Source organism: Manduca sexta, chromosome 24, assembly GCF_014839805.1.
Source record: "Manduca sexta isolate Smith_Timp_Sample1 chromosome 24, JHU_Msex_v1.0, whole genome shotgun sequence".
In the NCBI taxonomy this organism is placed as follows: domain Eukaryota; kingdom Metazoa; phylum Arthropoda; class Insecta; order Lepidoptera; family Sphingidae; genus Manduca; species Manduca sexta.
The window spans coordinates 8,011,275-8,021,697 of NC_051138.1; the positions used below are offsets into that span (position 1 = coordinate 8,011,275).

At 37.0% G+C, this 10,423-nt stretch overlaps 1 pseudogene; it reads right to left on the reverse strand.

The window, feature by feature from the left end:
* Positions 1–204: 204 nt before the first annotated feature.
* On the reverse strand, positions 205–9,798 carry LOC119190419 (annotated as a pseudogene).
* Positions 9,799–10,423: the final 625 nt, after the last annotated feature.

A 10,423-nucleotide genomic window follows, 5' to 3' on the forward strand; every position in this document is an offset into this window, starting at 1 on the left:
CATCTTATCATGGTTACGTGTATTTTAGGCGTTTACCATGTTTCTTTATAATTACAGTCAAGAACGCGGCTGATAGTGAATTAAGGGCATTACAGTTTATGTGTTAGGATGTGTTTTCCTAATTTTAAGTACTTCCTTCCGTCATTATTACGTGAGCAAATAGTTTATTTTTTCAGGCAGAGCTGTTTGTTTGTCAACATTAAACAATAATAAGGTTGGTGTTTTTGAGGAAATAAAACAACGTATTATTTAAATTATGTTTTATTGTTTACATAAACTTAAATCAGTCCATTCTTTTGAAGTGAAAATGCATTTGGCACTTTGTTTGCTTACTAATATGGCTCGTAACAAACAATACATTGAATCCACTACATATAGTTGTTCCAACTAAAGTCATAGCAAACTCATTGATCCGTTGGGACATGTAATATCACAATGAAAAGGCATAATTTATTTATACATAATAATAATAAGCGTAACATTTAAATTTATTTACACAAAATCACTCTTATTCTGAAGTGGGTTTACACATTGGAAGTTGTTTAGTTTCTGTACAAAAAAATTTGAACAATTGAAGAAGTAGTCGATATGTTTTTTATTTTATCTACAAAATTATTTACAGCGAGGATAAAAGGTTCGCAATCTTATAAACTATCTATCATATGGCAAATTTTTGGCGACCTTGATACAAGATCCCAATGATACAATTTGTACATTATTATATCTAACACGATATTTACAATTTTTACACGGTCATTATTGTTACACGTATTCTTCAGAAGGCTTTGGCGTGCCATTTTGATGTCTTAACGAAGCAGGCATTCGACCGTTCACAGTTTCCGGTAGTTCAGCGAGATCCTTGAATACACCGATCATGCTTTGAAAATTGGGCCCCCAATTAAATATGTTGTCCCAACCCAAAGCCGCCGCCGCGGGAGACCCGTTTGCCTGTCTGTACAACGCAGCGCTTACATGAGGGGCGAGGTCGTCATCAGATGCGACTAGAGTACTCAACGAACCACGAAATGAGGAATCAAAACTTTCATATGGTGGTGGTATAATAGGCTTCTTCGGATTACTAGCACTACTAACGTTTTGCCTCCTAACATCCTCTAATTTATCTGCATTGATGCTGTTGTTATCGTACTCTATTTCTGAACATGTAAAACTGTCATTACCGCTTTCGTCGTCAGAGCCAGTTGAACTTCTATTGTCATCTGGTGGAGAATGATGCCTGTGTGACATGTGATGTCCGACACTTGTTGTTCTCGGCGCTTCACTAGAACTTGAAACTGCATCTAAGGTAGACACTAGGCTTGATGTCCTCTGCCTCGCATTCATTCTTTCAATTTTCTTCCTGCTGTCAGGGTCCAACCGCGCCAGTACCGACTGACACTACTTGAGGCATTTGCGGTGTGGCGCTGGGGTCTTTCTGCCTGCTGATGAACTTTGTCCGCTAAGCTGTGACATAACCGGACTATTCAAACTTCGTTCGCTGTTGCTATGCAATGCATCTTTACCTACTCCGCCTGAACTGGATGTAGTAGCCAGTAATGCACTTTGAAGTGGTTTGCCTGATATATCGTGAAGTGTTAATATTCGTGGTTGTTGACTAAGTTCGCTACTAGGCGATAATCGAGCTAATGGAGTTGTTTGATGTCGAGGCTGAGGAGGCGGCTGAGCAGCTTGCGGCAGTACTCGGGATGGAAACCCACTAGGATGATGTGGCGAGTGTCGGTGTTGGGGCGTCTGGTGTTTGTGATGGTAACCTGCTATAGGTGGTGGAGTGGCTTTATATTTCCTAGCTCCTGCTGCTTCTCTAAATCCTTTATAGTGATATACAATGTCGATGTCTGACGGCGCTATAGAACTTGCATTTTCTAAATCGTAGTGTTCAGGAACTTCTGAATTCAAATCTATGCCGCTTGGATGATCATGATGATGCGATGTGTTTGTAGATGGTGGAGGTGGCGGATGGTGATCTTCTCTCAATGCTGGACTTTTACCAACTACTTCTCGTTCAATTATATCTGGTCGTTGTGGCCTAGGTGGATCTATGTTCATTATTTCTCGATCTTTATATTTTTTAGACAGAAGTTCAGGACCAACAATATGTCCAACGTTACGTGTAATATCAGCATTTTCTGACATATAACTGGTAAGACTAGTATCATTATTGTGCAAATTTCGATTCATTATGCTATCATTAGTTCCTGCAATTAAATTTGGAGCATTTAATAGTGCTGGACCACCATTTTGTTTCGAGTGAGTGCCATTGCTTTTATTTCCGGTACTAGCTTTTTCTTTTTTTTGTTTTCGTAAACGGTAAAAAATAGCAACAACCAATATGGTAACTATCAAAATACCGAAAAATACTATTACAATTATAATTCCTGTACGTAACGGGTCTGGATTTTGTGTAGATCCGACAGCAAAAGCGCTATGACATCCATTTAATATTTTTCCTCTCCGAACTGTATTTTTGAAAACGCTTCCATTTCCAGCAAAAGGTTGAATTTCATTGTTAATTGTAAGATTTGCTAGACATCCCTCAAATTTATTCTGGTGCGTTACGGTCAGCCATTCTGTTTTAACGCCTCCCAGGGACAAGAGGGTAAGGTAAGGTCTTAAAAAATCATGAACGCCAACTGCATCCAGTTCTTCTCCAACATTTTTACTATCTACTATCAAACTTATGCTTCTTCCCATAGATAGTAAAGTAATATTATGCCATATTCCATCTGAGACATCATTCTGTTCTGTTTGAGTCATATTTACCATAGAATTCTGTTTTGACGTATAACTTACTTTCCCTCCTACTAATTCTATTAATGTATAATATTTGTCAGTCGCCGCATAAAAAAGTATACCATCTTTTTTGTGTGTCCTAAATGAAAAAGAAAGAGCTTTTGTTGGATTGCTTAATTTTATATTCATTTTTCCCGTAGATTTACTATTTCTCTTATCCCATACTGTATTTCCTCCGTAAAATGATTCAAGCAATTGTATTCGTCTATGCTTTTCTGATATTGTGTATGTAATAAATCCATTTTCACCGACGGAAATAGATTGAAGAGAATGACTGCAGTCAGGGGAAATATAAGTACCATCACATTTGCAAAAGTTCGTTTTCCATCGGTCTTGACATTCGCCAGTACCTCAGGATATCTTTTTTTGTAACAAGCTCCTTTTTCAGACCGTTCACAATTTGCTTCAACACCGCGCGAGTGAAGAGGATTTGTAAGATTCAGTAATCGTCCATTGATTGTTATACTATGCATACATCCCACGAAGTCATCCGAATGGATTTGTCCCGGACGCTCTAAGACTGGATCTGCTTTGTCAAGTCCTCCGATGAGAAGAGGTTCGTTGTTAAAGTTCAGCGTTCTGAAATAAAATTGTGAGGAATGAATATTGTGTAATTTTTTTATATTAGGCACACGGATGAAGTAAAAATTATACATACCCTGCTTGTCCAGTGTCATCACTGTAGCATGAATTCATCGCCAGGTTCGCATTCCATGCAAACATCTCCATGTTCTGTACATGAGGTTACGCTCAACCGATATCACACGACCATTTCTTGTGGCAGTTAATTTGTGCCAATTGCCATCTGCTAGATTTTTATTTGGATTTGAAATAGCAACAGATGTTATCGATGTTCTAGCGCCACCAAATGAAAATATTGGTTTGCCACCAAGTAGTTCTATGGCTATAAAATCTGATCTTCCACCGGTTTGAGCACCGTAATTGTACAGTAGCAACGCATCTGGTTTGCTTGTTGCAAATATAATAGTTATATCATTGGTCGAAGCATCTAGAGCAGAAAATTGCATGTATGACAATTCGCCAAAACCAAACGTAGTACTTTCACAGTGTGTTCCATAACGACCATTTGTACAACTACACTTATAACCAGGCTTTAAACTTATGCAAATTCCTCCATACATGCATGGATTGGGTCGGCACGAATCAACGAGAGCTTCGCAATGATTACCACGATAGCCAGGTCGGCATAAGCAGAAGAATGAATTTCTGTCTGAACTTTCTTTGCAAGATCCACCATTTTTACATGGATTGCTGCTACATACGTCGTCCTTCTCTTGTTCACAAGTTTTTCCGTCACGACGCGGTGGACAAACACAGACAAAATCATGACCTTGTTTGCGACATTGACCGCCAAAACGACAAGGGTTTGGTGAGCAAGGATCTTGTCGCTTGTCACAATTCTTTCCCATAAATCCGCCTGAACATTGGCAAGTATAATCATGCTTTATAAGAGGTGAAGTTAGAATCAGCGTAGAGCTTTCGGTAATTTTAGTGTCATCTAACACCCGAATTGAGTCCGTACAAATACCATCATTTTGACACTGCTGCGAAGCACAGGGATAATACGCCACAATAATTTGACTCTTCAGTAATCTTGTTATTTCAAATTCCTTGTTTCTTAGGTGTCTTTCAGTATCTTCTCTTTTTGATATCGTATGATTTTCTTCCATAGCTATAGCTAAAATCTAAGCTGACCTTCCATTTCATTTATACTGTATAGGAAAATTCTTTCTCTGGTTTTAGCCCTCCTTTTAATATCTCTAACAAACTTCGGTAATAGTGTGTTAAAAAAGTCTGATGCAGTCATGTTGTTTATTCCTCATAGTGATTGATTGCTCAACAGTAGCATTGTCGAATGAAAAATATTCTACGCTTATGGAGGATGTAACATCTTTGTGAACTCCATCATTGCCTAATACTGAAAATGAATAGCCTTGTCCTGGTTTCACAGCATTGGTATAAAGATCACATCCTTTTTTAATACTTAATAAAATAAGCGTATTTTCCGAGGTAGAATCTCTAATCATCTTACATTTGTAATCTCCAACAATATCTGGATCATTAGGTTTTATATCTGCTATTTTTCCGCGTGGAACTTTGTTATTGAATGCATAAACAAGCACGTGTACCGATCTTGGTGTAGGTGGATTATCATTTTTATCCTTTACTTTGATCTGTATTGTATAATTGGATTTCATTACAGGAGTACCGCTATCTTCAATCAAAACAGTAATTTCTAGATTAGGAGTTTGTTCTCTGTCTATTTTCTTAGTGGTCAAGAGTACGCCTGTATGTTTATGCATTTTTACGTAACTTTGATGTTTTCCACCAATAATCGAGTATGAGAAAGGTGCCCCGTTTGGCGGCAAATCTGGATCTTTTGCAGTTAGTGTCGTTATGCTAGTGTTTGGCGGCTCGTTTTCGTAAACAGAACCTTCAAAGTTGGCTACGTCAAAAACTGGACCATTATCATTGATATCTGTGAGCATTATTTTTACTGTAGCTGTACCAGTTTGTGGCGGGTATACCCGCATCTATAGCACCAACAGTTAATAAGTATGCTGATAACGTTTCTCGGTCTAATTGTCTTGCTATTTCAATCACTCCTGATTGAGGATCTATTTTGAAATTTTGATCAATATTACCTCCTATAATAGAGAAGCTTGAACTCTGATTTATTTTTGAGGACGCACATCTTTATCAACTGCTTGCACTTGAATTACTTCTTGACCCACATTGGCTCCTTCAGATATAGTAGTTTCATAATAATGTTGAGAGAATTCAGGTGGATCATTACCATCTTGTATGGAAATTATAACTTGCGCTTCATCTGTATCATTGCCATGTATGCTACCAGAATTTTTTGCTAATACTGTTAACACAACTCTGTTCTGAGTTTCCCTGTCCAAATATCGGGCGACTCTTATAACCCCAGTTTGTGAATTAATACTAAATCCTTTGTCATTACTTGATCCTACAAATAAGTAATAAATTATGCCATCATCGCCACTATCTTGATCAGTAGCTTGGATAACTCCGACGTTAGTTCCAACTTCAGCAGATTCCGAAACATCAAAATGAAATACGGGTTGTTTGAATTTAGGATAGTATTCATTTACGCCCGTTATATGAACAATCACTTCCGTTGTGTTTTTCATATTGGAATCAGGATTTTCTGCCCTGATTTCTAATTTATATAACGACTTTTCCTCAAAATCAAATACTTCTTTGGAGAAAATTTCACCATTATTTTCGTCGATATAGAACATAGATAACATTTCATTATTTATGTAGTACTTTATAATAGAGTTTTTAGGGGAATCGATGTCCGTAGCTTTTACAGTAAATATAAAGCTATCAACAGGTGAGTTTTCAGGCAGATAAGCGACATAAACTGATTGATTAAATTGCGGTGCGTTGTCGTTAATGTCGGTTAAAATTATAGTCAAAGTTGCAGTTGTTTCTCTTGATTTAAAACCAAGATCTTTTGCAGTTATATTTAGACGATACTCTTGAATAGTATCATAGTCTAAAGATCTCATAATGCTGATTGTGCCAGATATAGGGTGTATTTGAAATTCTTTACCGGTATTTCCAGATGAAATGGAATATCGGACAATCCCGTTGGGTCCTTCATCCTCATCGCTAGCCTTTACCGTAAGGATGGATGACCCTACTGGCTCATTCTCCGGTACAATGACTTGGTAGCTAAGAGCTGTAAATCTTGGACTATAAATATTTTCACCGGTGACCACAAACGTTACCGTTGTTTCGTCTGACTGTGGAGGAACTCCACGATCAACCGCTTTAATTCTTAGCTCATAATATTGACCCAGGTAATAGAATTGCTTATTCACAGTAATCCAGCCATTTATTTTGTCCACGGTAAGGTATGCAGTACCGTTTCCACCAACTATGTGATATTCTATTTCAGCATTTATTCCAAAGTCCATATTATCTTCTGCCGTCACTTTCATTATGTGTTCGCCTATTATTGCATCCTTTGGTACAGGTACAAATTTCTCGTGGTCATTGAATTTAGGTGCGTTATTATTAGCATCGACCACATTTATTGTTACCAAACATTCCGAAGACATTGGTGGCTTTCCATTATCAGTAGCTACAACAACAACGGAATATGTGTTTTCAGGTGAAGAATTAACTGAGGTTCTTTTATAGTTCATAACAAACTTGCCTAATATTTCACCTGTAGCAGGATCGATAGAAAATAAATCAGAAGGTTGTTGAAGGGAATATGAGATGATAGAATTAGGTCCTTGTTTGTCTCTATCTGTTGCAATTACTTGACCTACGAAACTATTTTTTCTTTGCAACTCGGGGAAGTTGAAACTGTAGAAGGAATATTCAAATTCTGGTGCATTATCATTCTGGTCTTGTATAGTAATTGTTAAAGGTGTTTCAGATCGCCATGCTCCATCGATAGCAGCAACTTTCAAGATATATTCATCCTGAAGTTCTCGGTCTAATGGACGAGCTACTGTAACATTGCCGCTTATAGGATCTATGATAAATTTTTCCCCAGGATTTTCGACAAAACTATAGGTAGCATTTGCATTAGGACCAGAATCCAGATCAGAACTTGTAACTTTAATTACAAAGGAGCCAATTTCAGCATTTTCAGTAACGTTAACACTAAATAATCGAGTAAATCGAGGAGGATTATCATTCTTATCTAAGACGGTGACGATGACTGTTGAAGTTCCGATTAATTGCGGTACTCCGTGATCAATAGCTTCTACTAATATTTCATAAAAAGGAATTGATTCACGATCTAATGCCATATTTGTGTATATTTCGCCAGTTTCCGGATCAATGCTGAACGTTTCTTCATAATCGTTAATTAACTTGTAGGATATTCTCCCATTCTCATTTGAATCTTCATCATGGGCATGTATTTCGATTACTAATTGAGGTGGAGACTCTTCCTCTTGTACAGTGGCATTATACAAGGCACTTTCAATGACTGGTGGGTTATCATTTGCATCTGTAACCTTAATTTCTATTTCAATAAATGATTTTAAAGGTGGGTTATCTGAGTCTCTAACTTCAAACCATACTTCATATAATGGCATCGTTTCATAATCAAGGCCTTTTCCGTAATGAAGACTTCACCACTCATTGGTTCCACTCGCAATGCATCGCCAACATTACCACCTGCTATACCGTACTGCAATAATCCAATCGGTCCCTTTTTCGGCGATGTAGCAGACAATCTCGTTACTAAAACCCCTTCAGGTGTATCTTCTGAGAAAGTAAAAGTTAATTTACTTGTCACCGTAAATTTTGGGAAGTTTCTTACAGATTTTGGTATTAAAATTAATTCTGCGGTACTTTGTCGTGGGCTTTCTCCGCTATCTGTAGCAACTATTATTAAATTAAAGGCCAATACATTTTTGTCTTTATACTTCATGAGGTTTTCTTTCGCTTTTATTACACCAGTTTCTTTATTGATGGTAAACAAATCTTCATGTTCGCCTTTCAGATCATATGAAATCTTTTTATTCAAGCCAATATCATTATCATTAGCTTTAACGCCAAAGACAAAATCACCTTTGACTGTTCTTTCTGAAATATGCGTCTCGTACACTGGATGCGCAAATGTTGGTGTATTATCATTCTCGTCTTCTACAACTATAGTTAAGTTAGCCGTAGCAGTGCGTGGGTCTGTTGTTGACGAGTCTTGCGCCATTATAATTAAATAATAAATATCCCATTCTTCTCTATCCAATGTTGCATTTGTTGAAATGACACCAGTTGCAGAATTTATCTGAAACCTTTCCGATTTGTCGCCGAGAAGACTATATCGTATCTTCGCATTGTTACCGAGATCTCTATCAGTCGCCTGCGGGTAATAATTATTGTTCCGGCAGGTAAATTTTCTTTTACGGTTGTTTTATAACTTTGTCTTTCAAATTCTGGACTGTTGTCATTAACATCTTGGACTAAGATTTTAACAGTTCCCGATCCGGTAAGTGGTGGAGATCCTGAAATGGAATACAAATAACTTTGTTAATTCATAATAAACACAAATTGGTGCTTTATAAGTATTCAACAAATTCAAGTAAGATTTAAAATTATCCATCTCTGTTGACAATATAAATCACAAATATTTATTGTAACTATATTATACTTAATTGTTTATAATATTATCTTCTATTTATACCATTAACATGGACGTTTGTAAAAATTTAACGTTTAAAACCGTTGATAAAACTAAACGCAGTGTAAGCAAAATTTTACACATCGATATATCAAAATTTTGTATAAATACATGGTTTAAATTGTAGAATTAAAATGATTACCCAGAATGACATAATTTTCTATTTAGCACTATGTTTCATAGATCTGGATCTACTTAGTAATTGGACTAAGTTAGTTACTTAGTAAGTAGATCAAGATCTATCTAATAGAATGGAGAAATGTAACAAAAATATAATCACCTGTGTCCATTGCTACAAGTGCTAAAGTGTATTCATCTTGTGCTTCACGATCTAATGTTCTCAGCAAAGATATTTGTCCCGACGAAGCATTGATTTTGAATAGATCCGCGTCGCCTTCCTTTATAAAGTAACGTACTTGGTTGTTGAATGGCGGTGAATCAGCATCGTAAGCATGAATAGTTATTATGTAACCCCCGTTCGGAGGAATTATATTCTCCATGACGTATGCTAAGTATGGCGAGTCTAAGAATGTGGGAGGGTTGTCATTGATGTCTTCAATTGAAATGGATAGCTCAGCCGTATCAAATCTTACGTCATCTTTAGCGCAATCTTCTGCTCTGATCACCAATACATAACGAGATTTTCTTTCAAAGTTCAAATTTTTGGCAACTCTCACGATTCCCGTGTCTTCACTTATACTGAAATCTCTATTTTCATCACCAGATGCAATCGAATATCTAACTCTTCCATTGGCATCTTCGTCGATATCTGTCGCTGACACCTGAAAAATATTTTTATATTATGTTAATGATATTTTATTACTACAATGTACTTTCAAGTATAAAATCCACTATAATGTAACAAAATTATAATTATCCCTAAAATTCATTAACTTATGATGGTATCTAATTAAGAAAAAATGTTTAAAAATACAGTTTGTACACACAAATGCATACACACACACTCAAGACCTTTAACCCCCGAAGGGGTAAGCAGGGGCGCAACTGGTGCACTCACTACTCACCGTGCATGTGCCATCCCATGATGTGATAGAGGACGAGCCTATCGCCATATTGGACACAAATTCCAGACTCCGAGCTAATACGAATAGAAAAACCCAATACCATTTTGTTCGACCCGCGGATCAAACTCGAGCCCTCAGTACTGTAGTCGTACCGTAATACAACTACGCCACCGAGGGATTCAATTCATATTTAATTTGTATATCAAATAACATCAACGGTGCGCTGGATTATTTATTTCCAGCACTTGGTACCGGACTTTCGTCCACTATGAAGCAAATTTTCATATCATTGATATTTTTATGGAGAATCCTCCGGTGTGTTAATTTTCTGCCAATTTATCTTTCCCTATTAAATCCTTCGCTAACTAACAATGTACAGTGAGCCACA